Here is a 20,000-nt window from a genome sequence, read left to right as displayed (position 1 = left end):
GAGGACTGTGTCCTGAAGTGTAGGATGATGATATTTGTGGTAAAATATCTTTTCCTTTTCTAAACTTTAACTTGAAATATATCTAATTTCTTAATATAGACCAACAAAAGAAGGAAGGGAAGATTTCGTGGCCAGTGCCAACGTTGAAAGTATAATAAGAAAAAGCTTTCAAGAGAATTGTATCTCAACGTTTGTAATGAAGAGAGATTCGTAAAATCAAATAGAATTGCGAAAGAGATTTATTGCAAGCAGGATCCTGGGTGAGTTTCCAATTCTTTATTTTCATTCTTTTGATCTAAATTCACATTTTTAATACATTCGATCAATTTGGAAGATTACTTGGTCAGGGTGATGTGGAAAATATAATAAAAGTTAGATGAGGAAACGTAAAAGAAAAATGATAAATCAGTAGAAATAGGGAAAAATTTGGATTATTTGTTATATAGAGTTAAACGTTTACCGAAAAGTTTGCTGTGTAGCATATTGGATCATTTTGAAATGTCTTTTTTTAATTACGTTTTTATTACAATTAACTTAAAGATATATATATATATATATATATATATATATATATATATATATATTATATACATATATAATATATATATATATGTATATTTATATATATATATGTATATTTATATATATATATATATATATATATATATATATACCTATATGTATATATATATATATATATATATATATATATATCTATATATATATATATAGAGAGAGAGAGAGAGAGAGAGAGAGAGAGAGAGAGAGAGAGAGAGAGAGAGAGAGAGAGAGAGAGAGAGAGAGAGAGGAAACTTGTTTGTTCGAATCGAAAAGGAAATAATGGTAAATAAAAGATTAACTATTTTAATAATCGATTAATTTCTAGTTTTAGATATTATTGATTTCAAAGGCCTCAAGATATTATAATTAGATTAGTCAGAAAGTATTTTTATTATTTAAATCATTATTATCGTCATTATTATAACCATAATGACTATTATTGCCTTCGCCAAAATCGTAGATTTTGCGACATGTATGTCTTCACCACTGTCGTCTGTTTCTTGGTTTATTTATTGTTTGTTTGTTTGTGACCAACATTACACAAAAACTACTGTACCGATGTTGAACAAACTTGGTAGTTTTGCTCAGTATGACGGAAGGATTAATCTCGAACAGTTTTGATAAAGTAAATCAAAATATAAGTACTTTGAAAATAATAGCAATGTTAAGTAAATGGAAAAAATTGTTTTAGTTTATTTTATGTGAACACAATAGCGCAAAAACTAAAGAACCAATTTCAACGAATCTTGGTGAATATGTGGGGTATGACCCAAAGATAAATCCACTAGATTTTAAAGGAAATACATCGAAATACAAGTACGCAGTGGAGTTTAAAAAAAAAAAAAAAAAAAAAAAAAAAAAGAACTGCATGGCGTGGCGAAGGTATGCTCCATACTGAATGTCCCCTAGTTGGTGATGTAATTGGCGTTGTTGTTGTTGTTTTTTTGTCTGGCTGTTATTTCTGTTTTGTTAATTTTTATTATTGCTTAGTGTAAAATCTCAATGAGATATGATAAAGCAATATATGGACTTACAGAGAACTAGCTATCTTTTAAATTGTGCAAGACAATAAAATCGAAAAACAGCAAAAAGTAATTTATTAATATTTTGATATATAAAATTTTAACAAAAAAATATTATTTACATAACTAACCATCATGAATATCCGGCGAAAGATTAGCAAATAAAACCAAATAATAATAGACAGAAACAGTGATAAATAGACAAAAAGGTATATATATATATATATATATATATATATATATATATATATATATATATATATATATATATATATAAAAATCTCAAAACAAAAACTTAAACATTGCAGCGCTATAGTCAATTCTTTTTAGTGAGGCAGATTTACACCGACTCGCAGGGTGCCCTTTTGGCTCGGGAAAGTTTTCTGCTCGCTGATTGGTTGGAAAAGATAATTCTAACCAATCAGATAGCAGGAAACTTTTCCGAGCTAAAAGGGCTCCGCTGCGAGTCAATGCAAATGCGCCGTATTAAAAAAAACTGGGTATAGTAAATCATCTATTGAACGTACAGTTGGTCACATGGATTATAGTTACACCTCGCTCCGAGGAAGTGTACCTTGTCACGCCTTTACTGCAAGGAAAGTTCCTGTGTAGTTAGCCCCGCCCACCACCTCTGTCACCTGTCGCTATGCTATCTGTTTGGTTACTCTTATTTTGTATTTGCATATGATTAATTAATCTTAACTCATCATGAAGTCAAGATATCTAACTTGGTGACAATGAAATACTTATGCAATGTTAATGATAAGTTTAATAAGTATTCTTAGATCAACATTATATATATTTTTTTCGTTTTTTACCTAGAGCTCAAGATCTCTTGATGACAGACGATGTCAAAGAGCTTATACAGACACAAGGATGGTGACGTTGCAGACACTACAAGACCTTATCGAACTTGAGCGGATTTCGAACCCCAGCCCAACAGACTGGTGCATTTCACCCATGAATTGGAAAACCTGCAAGATAGAGAGAGAGAGAGAGAGAGAGAGAGAGAGAGAGAGAGAGAGAGAGAGAGAGAGAGAGAGAGCAGGCTGTTGTATTTTTTCAGCTGTATCAACAATGCTGACAATCCCGGACGATTCTTTTTTATACATCTTCGATGGTTCCTTTGAATGCTGAGATTGCACAAGACTTTTTCCATTCATTTTTCAAAACCTAATAAAGGAATTTCCATTCTTTCTGGAATAGTATTACTTCCATCCACTTCCCCCTGTATCGTTCATGATGGATCGTCCTCATTTTTTGTGTAATATTTTCTGCATTGGTTTTTTGGTGTGTTTCTTTTTTCACAACTACACAGTGAACAGCTTCACTCCCCTTTCTCAGTTTTATTTCAACCTCTGCAACTTTTTTACAGTCTTGTACACACCTGATATTTCTCTTTGCATTCCACAGTTTTTCTTTTCTCATTCCCCACTTTACTTCCTAACTAGTTCCCTTGTTTCTTTTTTAAAAAAGAATAATTCCTTTTTCATTTTTGATTTTCTGTTTCAGTATATTTTTTACTCTGTATTCATTTATCCGTTTGAATTAATGAATAAAAATGTCTGATCATTCTTTCGTTTATTTTGAGCTTTAGGATTAAAAGTAATAAAAATGAGAAGAATGACAGGTGTAGTAAGGATTGCAGTGATGATAAAAGAGTGTCACGCCTGAGATGGTGTGGACACGTGTTGAGGATGGATGGTGGGGAGAAGTAATAAGGGCTTGTTTGGGAGGAACCTGTTATGGGGAGAAGATCGAGAGGAAGGTAGAAAGTTAGATGGAGAAATAAGGTGAAGGATGATTTGGAGAGAAGAGGTTTGGTGGAAGAGGATGCCTTTGATAGAAGGCATTGGAGAGGGCCATCAGGCAACCGACCCCTTAATGTTGGGACAACGATAAGGAAGAAGAAGATTAAAACTGATAAAAATGGATGTTAAATTATACATTATTGTATTATCATTCATGATGCAAAAAATAATTAGTATGTTAATTAACCTCAAACCAATATCTTATGGTTGAAATATTACTATGAATTCTAATGGTATTTCCTTCTTCAACGAAGCTGATCGGAATTTGATGATAATGATTAACCAGGACAACTCTTCTCTCACTCTCTCTCTCTCTCTCTCTCTCTCTCTCTCTCTCTCTCTCTCTCTCTTGCAATACTGTTAAGACAAAGTGTAGATATGAGCGTGATATATGTTAAATACAAATTAGCATATATAACCCCTATTTTCAAAAGTGAATCAAGACTAGAGGCAAGCAATTATAGACCAGTTAGTCTAACATCACATATTATGAAAGTGTATGAAAGGGTAATAAAAGAAAAAATAATGAATCATTTGGTTAAAGATAATTTGTTCAATATAGGTCAACACGGTTTTGTGCCCGGAAAAAGTACACAAACCCAACTGATAGCACACTATAAAAGCATATACAAAAATATGATAAATGAAAAGGACACATGTGGTATATCTAGATTTGCAAAAGCCTTTGACAAGGTAATATATTGGAGAAAAAATGAGAAAGCATAATATTAAGGGAAAGATAGGAAAATTGATATAAGAATTTCTACAAAACAGAAAACAGATAGTGGGTGCAAATGACGAGAAATCAGATGAAGCTCAGGTAATATCTGGCGTGCCACAGGGTACGGTATTAGCTGCACTGATGTTTTTGTTATGATCTCAGACATAGACTGTAATGTTAAAGACTGTAGTGAGAAGTTTCGCCGATGACAAGAATAAGAAGAGAAATTACTTGTAATGAAGATAGGAACTCATTACAAAGAGATCTAAACAAAATATATGAATGGGCGGAGATAAATAATATGGCATTTAACTCCGATAAGTTTGAATCAATATATTATGGAAACAGAGAAGGAATAGTATATGCATACAGGGGACCTAATAACGAGACAATCACAAACAAGGAAGCAATGAAAGACCTTGGTGTAATGTTAAATAGGAATATGTTATGCAACGACCAAATAGCAACACTGTTGGCTAAATGTAAAGCAAAAATGGGAATGCTATTCAGACACTTTAAAACAAGAAAAGCTGAACACACACACACATATATATATATATATATATATATATATATATATATATATATATATATATATATATATACAGTATATATATATATATATATATATATATATATATATATATATATATAACATTATTTCTCTTAGCAGATGTTAGCTCCCCGGTATTAGCAACCCAATGGTCAGTGCCAAAATAATTTTTGACTACTGAACCAGTAATGAATATCCTGCGCAGGATGCTCCAATAACTCCAGCCCTTTATTATTATTATTATTATTATTATTATTATTATTATTATTATTATTATTATTATTGCTCGCTAAGCTACAACCCCAGCTGGAAAAGCAGGATGCTATAAGCCCAGGGGCTTCAACAGGGAAAATAGCATTTCATTCATTCCAATCGTCCATCAAAAGAAAAGGGTTTAAAATTACTGAGTAGGACTGAAGGAAAAGAATAGGCTAAAGATGCTTAGGATAAGTCATTTCATTGACGGTTTTAAGGAAATTGCAACAATTAATATAAATAGTTTATAAGAAAAGGAAAATATCTGAAGTCGAAATAAATGCTTTAAAAAGGGAGTAACAAAATAAACAGAAAACTATAAAAAACGCAAAGATATAGGCATGAATAATAGTGAATAAAAAGTGAAAAACGAGTAAAATCTCCTAAGTCCAAATAACAACTTCGAAAGGGAATAAGGAAACAAACAAAAAACTATGCAAATCGCGAAGTGAATAAAAGACAGATAATTATTGAATAACATATCTCTGTAGCAACGATTTAGGGCGAAGAGATATAAATAAATAAAAGTGAATAAGAGTCAGATAATTCTCAAATAATAACTCCCTGTAGCAACGAAGCTGGACGAAGAGACAAATGAATAAAAGTGAATAAGGGACAGATAATTCTCAAATAAGAAATCCCTGTAGCAACGAAGGTGGACGAAGAGACATGAATGAATAAAATTGAATAAGGGACAGATAATTCTCAAATAAGAAATCCCTGTAGCAACGAAGGTGGACGAAGAGACATGAATGAATAAAATTGAATAAGGGACAGATAATTCTCAAATAAGAAATCCCTGTAGCAACGAAGGTGGACGAAGAGACATGAATGAATAAAAGTGAATAAGGGACAGATAATTCTCAAATAAGAAATCCCTGTAGCAACGAAGGTGGACGAAGAGACATGAATGAATAAGAGTGAATAAGTGACAGATAATTCTCAAATAAGAAATCCCTGTACCAATGAAGGTGGACGAAGAGACATGAATGAATAAAAGTGAATAAGGGACAGATATTCTCAAATAAGAAATCCCTGTAGCAACGAAGGTGGACGAAGAGACATGAATGAATAAGAGTGAATAAGTGACAGATAATTCTCAAATAAGAAATCCCTGTAGCAACGAAGCTGGACGAAGAGACATGAATGAATAAAAGTGAATAAGGGACAGATATTCTCAAATAAGAAATCCCTGTAGCAACGAAGGTGGACGAAGAGACATGAATGAATAAGAGTGAATAAGGAACAGATAATTCTCAAATAAGAAATCCCTGTACCAATGAAGGTGGACGAAGAGACATGAATGAATAAAAGTGAATAAGGGACAGATAATTCTCAAATAAGAAATCCCTGTAGCAACGAAGCTGGACGAAGACACATGAATGAATAAAAGTGAATAAGGGACAGATAATTCTCAAATAAGAAATCCCTGTAGCAACGAAGCTGGACGAAGAGACATGAATGAATAAAAGTGAATAAGGGACAGATATTCTCAAATAAGAAATCCCTGTAGCAACGAAGGTGGACGAAGAGACATGAATGAATAAGAGTGAATAAGTGACAGATAATTCTCAAATAAGAAATCCCTGTAGCAACGAAGCTGGACGAAGAGACATGAATGAATAAAAGTGAATAAGGGACAGATAATTCTCAAATAAGAAATCCCTGTAGCAACGAAGCTGGACGAAGAGACATGAATGAATAAAAGTGAATAAGGGACAGATAATTCTCAAATAAGAAATCCCCGTAGCAACGAAGGTGGACGAAGAGACATGAATGAATAAAAGTGAATAAGGGACAGATATTCTCAAATAAGAAATCCCTGTAGCAACGAAGGTGGACGAAGAGACATGAATGAATAAGAGTGAATAAGGGACAGATAATTCTCAAATAAGAAATCCCTGTAGCAACGAAGGTGGACGAAGAGACATGAATGAATAAGAGTGAATAAGTGACAGATAATTCTCAAATAAGAAATCCCTGTAGCAACGAAGCTGGACGAAGAGACATGAATGAATAAAAGTGAATAAGGGACAGATAGTTCTCAAATAAGAAATCCCTGTAGCAACGAAGGTGGAGGAAGAGACATGAATGAATAAGAGTGAATAAGGGACAGATATTCTCAAATAAGAAATCCCTGTAGCAACGAAGGTGGACGAAGAGACATGAATGAATAAGAGTGAATAAGGGACAGATATTCTCAAATAAGAAATCCCTGTAGCAACGAAGGTGGACAAAGAGACATGAATGAATAAAAGTGAATAAGGGACAGATAATTCTCAAATAAGAAATCCCTGTAGCAACGAAGGTAGACGAAGAGACATGAATGAATAAAAGTGAATAAGGGACAGATAATTCTCAAATAAGAAATCCCTGTAGCAACGAAGGTGGACGAAGAGACATGAATGAATAAAAGTGAATAAGGGACAGATAATTCTCAAATAAGAAATCCCTGTAGCAACGAAGGTGGACGAAGAGACATGAATGAATAAAAGTGAATAAGGGACAGATAATTCTCAAATAAGAAATCCCTGTAGCAACGAGGGTGGACAAAGAGACATGAATAAATAAAAGTGAATAAGGGACGGCTAATTCTCAAATAAGAAATCCCTGTAGCAACGAAGGTGGACAAAGAGACATGAATGAATAAAAGTGAATAAGGGACAGATAATTCTCAAATAAGAAATCCCTGTAGCAACGAAGGTGGACGAAGAGACATGAATGAATAAAAGTGAATAAGGGACGGCTAATTCTCAAATAAGAAATCCCTGTAGCAACGAAGGTGGACAAAGAGACATGAATGAATAAAAGTGAATAAGGGACAGATAATTCTCAAATAAGAAATCCCTGTAGCAACGAAGGTGGACGAAGAGACATGAATGAATAAAAGTGAATAAGGGACAGATAATTCTCAAATAAGAAATCCCTGTAGCAACGAAGGTGGACAAAGAGACATGAATAAATAAAAGTGAATAAGGGACGGCTAATTCTCAAATAAGAAATCCCTGTAGCAACGAAGGTGGACAAAGAGACATGAATGAATAAAAGTGAATAAGGGACGGCTAATTCTCAAATAAGAAATCCCTGTAGCAACAAAGGTGGACGAAGAGACATGAATGAATAAAAGTGAATAAGGGACAGATAATTCTCAAATAATATATCCTTGTAGCAACGAAGCTGGACGAAGAGACATGAATGAATAAAAGTGAATAAGGGACAGATAATTCTCAAATAAGAAATCCCTGTAGCAACGAAGGTGGACGAAGAGACATGAATGAATAAAAGTGAATAAGGGACAGATAATTCTCAAATAAGAAATCCCTGTAGCAACGAAGGTGGACGAAGAGACAAAAATGAATAAAAGTGAATAAGGGACAGATAGTTCTTAAATAAGAAATCCCTGTAGCAACGAAGGTGGACGAAGAGACATGAATGAATAAAAGTGAATAAGGGACGGCTAATTCTCAAATAAGAAATCCCTGTAGCAACAAAGGTGGACGAAGAGACATGAATGAATAAAAGTGAATAAGGGACAGATAATTCTCAAATAATATATCCTTGTAGCAACGAAGCTGGACGAAGAGACATGAATGAATAAAAGTGAATAAGGGACAGATAATTCTCAAATAATAAATCCCTGTAGCAACGAAGGTGGACGAAGAGACATGAATGAATAAAAGTGAATAAGGGACAGATAATTCTCAAATAAGAAATCCCTGTAGCAACGAAGCTGGACGAAGAGACATGAATGAATAAAAGTGAATAAGGGACAGATAGTTCTTAAATAAGAAATCCCTGTAGCAACGAAGGTGGACGAAGAGACATGAATAAATAAAAGTGAATAAGGGACAAATAATTATTGAATAATATATCCCTGTAGCAACAAGGCTGGACGAAGAGACAAAAATGAATTAAAGTGAATGAGAGACTGATAATTATCAAATAAGAAATCCCTGTAGCAACGAAGGTGGACGAAGAGACATGAATAAATAAAAGTGAATAAGGGACAAATAATTATTGAATAATATATCCCTGTAGCAACAAGGCTGGACGAAGAGACAAAAATGAATTAAAGTGAATGAGAGACTGATAATTATCAAATAAGAAATCCCTGTAGCAACGAAGCTGGACGAAGAGACATGAATGAATAAAAGTGAATAAGGGACAGATAGTTCTTAAATAAGAAATCCCTGTAGCAACGAAGGTGGACGAAGAGACATGAATAAATAAAAGTGAATAAGGGACAAATAATTATTGAATAATATATCCCTGTAGCTACAAGGCTGGACGAAGAGACAAAAATGAATTAAAGTGAATGAGAGACTGATAATTATCAAATAAGAAATCCCTGTAGCAACGAAGGTGGACGAAGAGACATGAATGAATAAAAGTGAATAAGCGACAGATAATTCTCAAATAAGAAATCCCTCTAGCAACGAAGGTGGACGAAGAGACATGAATGAATAAAAGTGAATAAGGGACAGATAATTCTCAAATAAGAAATCCCTGTAGCAACGAAGGTGGACGAAGAGACATGAATGAATAAAAGTGAATAAGGGACAGATAATTCTCAAATAAGAAATCCCTGTAGCAACGAAGCTGGACGAAGAGACATGAATGAATAAAAGTGAATAAGGGACAGATAGTTCTTAAATAAGAAATCCCTGTAGCAACGAATGTGGACGAAGAGACATGAATAAATAAAAGTGAATAAGGGACAAATAATTATTGAATAATATATCCCTGTAGCAACAAGGCTGGACGAAGAGACAAAAATGAATTAAAGTGAATGAGAGACTGATAATTATCAAATAAGAAATCCCTGTAGCAACGAAGGTGGACGAAGAGACATGAATGAATAAAAGTGAATAAGGGACGGATAATTCTCAAATAAGAAATCCCTGTAGCAACAAAGGTGGACGAAGAGACATGAATGAATAAAAGTGAATAAGGGACAGATAATTCTCAAATAATATATCCTTGTAGCAACGAAGCTGGATGAAGAGACATGAATGAATAAAAGTGAATAAGGAACAGATAATTCTCAAATAAGAAATCCCTGTAGCAACAAAGGTGGACGAAGAGACATGAATGAATAAAAGTGAATAAGGGACAGATAATTCTCAAATAATATATCCTTGTAGCAACGAAGCTGGATGAAGAGACATGAATGAATAAAAGTGAATAAGGGACAGATAATTCTCAAATAAGAAATCCCTGTAGCAACGAAGCTGGACGAAGAGACATGAATGAATAAAAGTGAATAAGGGACAGATAATTCTCAAATAAGAAATCCCTGTAGCAACGAAGGTGGACGAAGAGACATGAATAAATAAAAGTGAATAAGGGACAAATAATTATTGAATAATATATCCCTGTAGCAACAAGGCTGGACGAAGAGACAAAAATGAATTAAAGTGAATAAGGGACAGATAATTCTCAAATAAGAAATCCCTGTAGCAAGGAAGGTGGACGAAGTGACATGAATGAATGAAAGTGAATAAGAGACAGATAATTCTCAAATAAGAAATCCCTGTAGCAACGAAGGTGGACGAAGAGACATGAATGAATAAAAGTGAATAAGGGACAGATAATTCTCAAATAAGAAATCCCTGTAGCAACGAAGGTGGACAAAGAGACATGAATGAATAAAAGTGAATAAGGGACAGATAATTCTCAAATAAGAAATCCCTGTAGCAACGAAGCTGGACGAAGAGACATGAATGAATAAAAGTGAATAAGGGACAAATAATTATTGAATAATATATCCCTGTAGCAACAAGGCTGGACGAAGAGACAAAAATGAATTAAAGTGAATGAGAGACTGATAATTATCAAATAAGAAATCCCTGTAGCAACGAAGCTGGACGAAGAGACATAAATGAATAAAAGTGAATAAGGGACGGATAATTCTCAAATAAGAAATCCCTGTAGCAACGAAGCTGGACGAAGAGACATGAATGAATAAAAGTGAATAAGGAACAGATAATTCTCAAATAAGAAATCCCTGTAGCAACGAAGCTGGACGAAGAGACATGAATGAATAAAAGTGAATAAGGGACAGATAATTCTCAAATAAGAAATCCCTGTAGCAAGGAAGGTGGACGAAGAGACATGAATGAATAAAAGTGAATAAGGGACAGATAATTCTCAAATAAGAAATCCCTGTAGCAACGAAGGTGGACAAAGAGACATGAATGAATAAAAGTGAATAAGGGACAGATAATTCTCAAATAAGAAATCCCTGTAGCAACGAAGCTGGACGAAGAGACATGAATGAATAAAAGTGAATAAAGGACAGATAATTCTCAAATAAGAAATCCCTGTACCAATGAAGGTGGACGAAGAGACATGAATGAATAAGAGTGAATAAGGGACAAATAATTATTGAATAATATATCCCTGTAGCAACGAAGCTGGACGAAGAGACATGAATGAATAAAAGTGAATAAGAGACAGATAATTCTCAAATAATAAATCCCTGTAGCAAGGAAGGTGGACGAAGTGACATGAATGAATGAAAGTGAATAAAAGACAGATAATTCTCAAATAATAAATCCCTGTTGCAACGAAGCTGGACGAAGAGACATGAATGAATAAAAGTGAATAAGAGACAGATAATTCTCAAATAAGAAATCCCTGTAGCAAGGAAGGTGGACGAAGAGACATGAATGAATAAAAGTGAATAAGAGACAGATAATTCTCAAATAATAAATCCCTGTAGCAACGAAGCTGGACGAAGTGACGCCCCGATATGAAAAGGACAGACGGTAATTCCATTTTCGGGACAGGAGAAGTTAATGGAGACGTTCTATTATGCTGGACGAGTTCTGTTGGATCGGTAATGGAGACATTAGTAACAGATGGCACAGGGAGATTGGCAGCCCTGGTTTCAATGCTTACGAGTCTCGCAAATTTCATGGTTTGGATTACGGAAATACACTTTGATACGTGTTATTGAAATAACTATAGTGATATACTGGTGAGGTGGATATATTGGATTATGAAAATACTCTCAGATGCGTGCTATACAAATAACCATAGTCATATACTGGTGAGGTGGATATATTGGATTCTGAAAATACTCTCAGACTTGTGCTATAGAAATAATCAGTGTCATATATTGGTGAGGTGGATATATTGGATTCTGAAAATACTCTCAGATGTGTGCTATAGAAATAACTATAGTGATATACTGGTGAGATGGATATATTGGATTCTGAAAATACTCTCAGACTTGTGCTATAGAAATAACCATAGTCATATACCGGTGAAGTGGATATATTGGATTCTGAAAATACTCTCAGATGTGTGCTATGGAAATAATTATAGTGATATGCTAGTGAGATGGATATATTGGATTCTGAAAATACTCTCTGATGTGTGCTATAGAAATAACTATAGTGATATACTGGTGAGATGGATATATTGGATTCTGAAAATACTCTCAGACTTTTGCTATAGAAATAATCTGTGTCATATATTGGTGAGATGGATATATTGGATTCTGAAAATACTCTCAGATGTGTGCTATGGAAATAACTATAGTGATATACTGGTGAGATGGATATATTGGATTCTGAAAATACTCTCAGACTTGTGCTATAGAAATAACCATAGTCATATACTGGGGAGATGGATATATTGGATTCTGAAAATACTCTCAGACTTGTGCTATAGAAATAACCATAGTCATATACTGGTGAGATGGATATATTGGATTCTGAAAATACTCTCAGATGTGTGCTATGGAAATAACTATAGTGATATACTGGTGAGATGGATATATTGGATTCTGAAAATACTCTCAGACTTGTGCTATAGAAATAACCATAGTCATATACTGGGGAGATGGATATATAGGATTCTGAAAATACTCTCAGATATGTGCAATGGAAATAATTATAGTGATATACTAGGGAGATGGATATATTGGATTCTGAAAATACTCTCAGACTTGTGCTATAGAAATAACCATAGTCATATACTGGTGAGATGGATATATTGGATTCTGAAAATACTCTCAGACATGTGCTATGGAAATAACTATAGTGATATACTAGTGAGATTGATATATTGGATTCTGAAAATACTCTCAGATACGTGCTATGGAAATAACTATAGTGATATACTAGTGAGATGGATATATTGGTTTCTGATAATACTCTCAGACGTGTGCTATGGAAATAATTATAGTGAGATGGATATATAGGATTCTGAAAATACTCTCAGATGTGTGCTATAGAAATAACTATAGTGATATACTGGTGAGATGGATATATTGGATTCTGAAAATACTCTGAGACTTGTGCTATAGAAATAATCAGTGTCATATATTGGTGAGATGGATATATTGGATTCTGAAAATACTCCCAGATGTGTGCCATGGAAATAACTATAGTGATATACTGGTGAGATGGAGATATTGGATTCTGAAAATACTCTCAGACTTGTACTATAGAAATAACCATAGTCATATACTGGTGAGGTGGATATATTGGATTCTGAAAATACTCTCAGATGTGTGCTATGGAAATAACTATAGTGATATACTAGTGAGATGGGTATATTGGATTCTGAAAATACTCTCAGAAATGTGCTATAGAAATAATCTTTGTCGTATATTGGTGAGATGGATATATTGGATTCTGAAAATACTCTCAGACTTGTGCTATAGAAATAACCAGTCATATATTGGTGAGATTGATATATTGGATTCCTAAAATACTCTCAGACATGTGCTATGGAAATAACTATAGTGATATACTAGTGAGATGGATATATTGGATTCTGAAAATACTCTCAGACTTGTGCTATAGAAATAACCATAGTCATATATTGGTGAGATGGATATATTGGATTCCTAAAATACTCTCAGACATGTGCTATGGAAATAACTATAGTGATATACTAGTGAGATGGATATATTGGATTCTGAAAATACTCTCAGACTTGTGCTATAGAAATAACCATAGTCATATATTGGTGAGATGGATATATTGGATTCCTAAAATACTCTCAGACATGTGCTATGGAAATAACTATAGTGATATACTGGTGAGATGGATATATTGGATTTTGAAAATACTCTCAGACTTGTGCTATAGAAATAACCATAGTCATATACTGGTGAAGTGGATATATTGGATTCTGAAAATACTCTCAGATGTGTGCTATGGAAATAATTATAGTGATATATTAGTGAGATGGATATATTGGATTCTGAAAATACTCTCAGATGTGTGCTATAGAAATAACTATAGTGATATACTGGTGAGATGGATATATTGGATTCTGAAAAATTCTCAGAAATGTAATATTGAAATAACTACAGTAATATACTAATGCAATGGATATATTGGATTCTGAAAATACTCTCAGATACGTGCGTTGGAAATAATTATAGTGATATACTAGGGAGATGGATATATTGGATTCTGAAAATACTCTCAGACTTGTGCTATAGAAATAACCATAGTCATATACTGGTGAGATGGATATATTGGATTCTGAAAATACTCTCAGACATGTGCTATGGAAATAACTATAGTGATATACTAGTGAGATGGATATATTGGATTCTGAAAATACTCTCAGATACGTGCTATGGAAATAACTATAGTGATATACTAGTGAGATGGATATATTGGATTCTGAAAATACTCTCAGACATGTGCTATGGAAATAACTATAGTGATATACTAGTGAGATGGATATATTGGATTCTGAAAATACTCTCAGATGTGTGCCATGGAAATAACTATAGTGATATACTGGTGAGATGGATATATTGGATTCTGAAAATACTCTCAGACTTGTGCTATAGAAATAACCATAGTCATATACTGGTGAGGTGGATATATTGGATTCTGAAAATACTCTCAGATGTGTGCTATGGAAATAACTATAGTGATATACTAGTGAGGTGGATATATTGGATTCTGAAAATACTCTTAGAGTTGTGCTTTAGAAATAATCAGTGTCATATATTGGTGAGATGGATATATTGGATTCCTAAAATACTCTCAGACATGTGCTATAGAAATAATCAGTGTCATATATTGGTGAGATGGATATATTGGATTCCTAAAATACTCTCAGACATGTGCTTTAGAAATAATCAGTGTCATATATTGGTGAGATGGATATATTGGATTCTGATAATACTCTCAGATACGTGCTATGGAAATAACTATAGTGATATACTAGTGAGATTGATATATTGGATTCTGATAATACTCTCAGATGTGTGCTATGGAAATAATTATAGTGATATACTAGTGAGATGGATATATTGGATTCTGATAATACTCTCAGATACGTGCAATGGAAATAACTATAGTGATATACTAGGGAGATGGATATATTGGATTCTGAAAATACTCTCAGACTTGTGCTATAGAAATAACCATAGTCATATATTGGTGAGATAGATATATTGGATTCCTAAAATACTCTCAGAGAAGTGCTATGGAAATAACTATAGTGATATACTAGTGAGATGGATATATTGGATTCTGAAAATACTCTCAGATACGTGCCATGGAAATAACTATATTGATATACTGGTGAGATGGATATATTGGATTCTGATAATACTCTCAGATGTGTGCTATGGAAATAATTATAGTGATATGCTAGTGAGATGGATATATTGGATTCTGAAAATACTCTCAGATGTGTGCTATAGAAATAACTATAGTGATATACTGGTGAGATGGATATATTGATTCTGAAAATACTCTCAGACTTGTGCTATAGAAATAATCAGTGTCATATATTGGTGAGATGGATATATTGGATTCTGAAAATACTCTCAGATGTGTGCTATGAAAATAATTATAGTGATATGCTAGTGAGATGGATATATTGGATTCTGAAAAGATTCAGATAAGTTCTATTGAAACAACTAATAGTGATATACTAATCGTTTTTTTTATCAAAGACGAGATGAGAAGTCTTTTTGAAAAAGAAAATGTAAGACAATACTTGCAGAAGTTATATAAGATTTGATTAGAGAGTTAGATAAAGAAAAAGCATAGAATACACTTTGATTAAGATTTCTTGAAGCAGGTCTCAATTGTAGATGACTGAAAAGAGGAGATTAGCCTTAAGTGCCTTACTAAGATTCACTTCACAATTTCCTTCTCAAGCATAATTTCAAAGGAAATGAATAGTTCTGTTCAATTTAAAAAATGAAGTCATTTTGGTTATCATTATGCCCATACATGTTCACTTATATATATATATATATATATATATATATATATATATATATATATATATATATATATATATATATATCCTACGCCTACTGACACACACACACACACATATATACACACACACACACACACACACACACACATATATATATATATATATATATATATATATATATATATATATATATATATATATATATATATATGCGCGTGTGTGTGCATGAAGCCCCCATTGATAAACAGCTCACTCGCCACATTTTGGACTTCTTTTTATCGTACGTCTGGATAACACTACTTCTCCTCTTTCGAATGGTATAGGCGAGTGTAAAATCTGTAAACTAAAAGATGGTCGAAAGTCGTATTGAATATCCATATCATTTTTAACATTGTGGCTGAATGAATTATGAATTTGGAACCTATAACATGCGCCAGCCACTCTTCTATTGACGATGATTAATTATCAGCTGATAGGTGAAGGTGTAAAGCTCCTTGGGTGATGCAAGGATACCATGCTAATGCCTAAAGCTAAATATTTTACATGATTCTTTTTTTATTTCGTCCCTCGTAATGAGGAAATTTTGCTTTAAAATTAAGTAATAATAATATTATTATATTTCAGCATAACAACAGACAAAAACACTGTCGTAACACATTCTGAAAATAATATTTTGGCGAAAGCGTTTACGCTCGTGAACCGATTTGGTTGGTCGCCGGCGGCCGGCTCGCCATTGGTTGGATTAGGTTCTTCGTTTGTTTACATAAGCGGCACGTGTTTCATCCTCCCACGGTCTTTATCTGTTTCTTCTTAGTTTATTGGCTATTGTAGAAGCTGTTAATATTCGAAACGACATATATTAGTGATAGTGAGTTTGTTAATGATCCAATACCCACCACATCGAGTGGCAGTGTCGTAAATAAGGGTTTTTTTCTATCGTAAAGCAGTAATCTTCTACCAGCTCGTCACTCCGCGGCTGAACGTAAGTGTTACCACTCTTATGTTGCATGTTGTTTTATTATTGTTACTCTGTGTATGTTAGTGTTCGTTACTGATTAATTTGATTATTTTTTATCAACATTATTCATGTTCTTATGATGTATATAAGGGAATATTTTAGCATTCTTCATATATCTTGCGATCAATCATGCCATCACTCACGTGGTGTGCGATTAATCATGCCATCAGCCATGTGTTTCATCATTCTAGGAGGTTTCATATGCCACGTTGCAAAGGCTATGTCTCATCCCGAACCCAAACATTCATATAAACTCAGCCTGAGGCACATTATAAGGGTGTGAGTGCGTTATTTATTAATTTTGTCATTAATATTGCAATCGATCATACCATCAATCATGTGTCGATCAACTGATCAATCACATATGTAATTGGCTCGTGTTAAATCACTATTGGGATGTAAAATTGATTAAAAAAGTAAACAAAATCAAAATATATCGAGAAACCAGGAGGTGGTAGTAATTTAATAAATAAATTGCAACTTTTGTATAAATTAATTATCAGCCAGTAATCAAACGTAATGAGTCTGTTTTTCATGAAATTTGTGTCGTTATGCTATTTTTAAAAGGTCGAAACAGATGAAATTATTTTATAAAATAAGAAATTATAGCGTTTTGAAATTTCAAAGCAATAAAGCACAGGGGGATCTATATATATATATATATATATATATATATATATATATATATATATATATATATATACATATATATATATGTATATATATGTGTGTGTGTGTGTGTGTGTATGAGTGTGAGTATCATAGCCACGAAAGGAATAATGAGAAGCCTTTCATGGCTATGATAAATATTTTATGCTCATCGCGTGTCAGTTTTCGTAGTTTCTACACACATAGGCATATACCCCCACAGTCATATATGTATATACACACACACACACATATATATATATATATATATATATATATATATATATATATATATATATATATGCACATATATTTATAATTATGTAAATATATATACAGTATATATATAATATATATATTATATATACATACATATATATTATTTACATATATATATATATATATATATATAGATATAGATATAGATATAGATATATGTATGTATGTGTGTGTATATATGTATATATTATATATATGTATACACACACACACATATATATATATATATATATATGTATATATATATATATGTATATATATATATATATATATATATATAAGCACTAGATGCCTTGGTTCTTAAGAATAGTGATTTATTCATGAATTTTCAATATAAATTGTAATACCTGCATTTAATTGCATAATTTTGCATTCTTTGATATACTCCAATGCTACGTAAGACTCTTTCATTATTCAGTGCACGATGATCACTTGAATATTCATGCAATAACTTTTTAAAGTAAGTACCCCGAGCTCTCTCTCTCTCTCTCTCTCTCTCTCTCTGTTAGCCTGCCTAGATCTCAGAGAGGGGCATTAATCTCTCTCTCTCTCTCTCTCTCTCTCTCTGTTAGCCTGCCTAGATCTCAGAGAGGGGCATTAATCTCTCTCTCTCTCTCTCTCTCACGTCGTTAGCCTAGATTTTCAAATAAGGACATTAATCTCTCTCTCTCTCTCTCTCTCTCTCTCTCTCTCTCTGTTAGCCTGCCTAGATCTCAGAGAGGGGCATTAATCTCTCTCTCTCTCTCTCTCTCTCTCTCTCTCTCTCTCTCACATCGTTAGCCTAGATTTTCAAATAAGGACATTAATCTCTCTCTCTCTCTCTCTCTCTCTCTCTCTCTCTCTTTCATCGTTAGCCTAGATTTTCGAAGAGGGACATTAAAATATCTCTCTCTCTCTCTCTCTCTCTCTCTCTCTCATCGTTAGCCTACACTTTAGAAGAGGGACATTAAAATATCTCTCTTTCTCTCTCTCTCTCTCTCTCTCTCTCTCTCTCTTTCATCGTTAGCCTAGATTTTCGAAGAGGGACATTAAAATCTCTCTCTCTCTCTCTCTCTCTCTCTCTCTCTCATCGTTAGCCTAGACTTTAGAAGAGGGACATTAAAATATCTCTCTTTCTCTCTCTCTCTCTCTCTCTCTCTCTCTCTCTCTCTCTTTCATCGTTAGCCTAGATTTTCGAAGAGGGACATTAAAATCTCTCTCTCTCTCTCTCTCTCTCTCATCGTTAGCCTAGACTTTAGAAGAGGGACATTAAAATCTCTCTCTCTCTCTCTCTCTCTCTCTCTCTCTCTCTCATCGTTAGCCTAGACTTTAGAAGAGGGACATTAAAATATCTCTCTCTCTCTCTCTCTCTCTCTCTCTCATATGTTTGTATAATCCATGTTAATTTACATCTAGTGTGATAATTCTTACTAATGACAAAAATCATATATTTTTAACACTATAATTATCGGATTAGTTTTTGCAATCCCACAATATATCCTTAGGTAATTGTATTCATCATAGACTGATTTCCCTTACTCTTAAGCTTATCTTTAGTTAGTACTGCTATTCTCGAAAGTATTTCCTATCTTTATCATGAAGAATATTACTTATTATAACCCCCTTCCTTGTTTAAAGACATCCTCCAGATAAACCTTATGTTGAACAGGCTGACCTTAGTCATTTTATAGTTAATATATGAAAAATCTGTTTAAATGTTGTTATTGACTTTAAAATGTTTTATTTTAATTGTTCATTACATCTTATAGTTATTTGTTTCCTTATTTCCTTTCCTCACCAGGCTATTTTTCCCAGGCCTTATAGCATCTTGCTTTTGCAACTAGTGCTTTAGCTTAGCTAGTAAAAATAATAATAATAATAATAATAATAATAATAATAATAATAATAATAATAACAATAACAATAATAGTAA

The sequence above is a fragment of the Palaemon carinicauda genome, chromosome 28, assembly GCF_036898095.1.
Source record: "Palaemon carinicauda isolate YSFRI2023 chromosome 28, ASM3689809v2, whole genome shotgun sequence".
Taxonomy (NCBI): Eukaryota; Metazoa; Arthropoda; class Malacostraca; order Decapoda; family Palaemonidae; genus Palaemon; species Palaemon carinicauda.
This window is presented reverse-complemented; position numbering follows the sequence as displayed.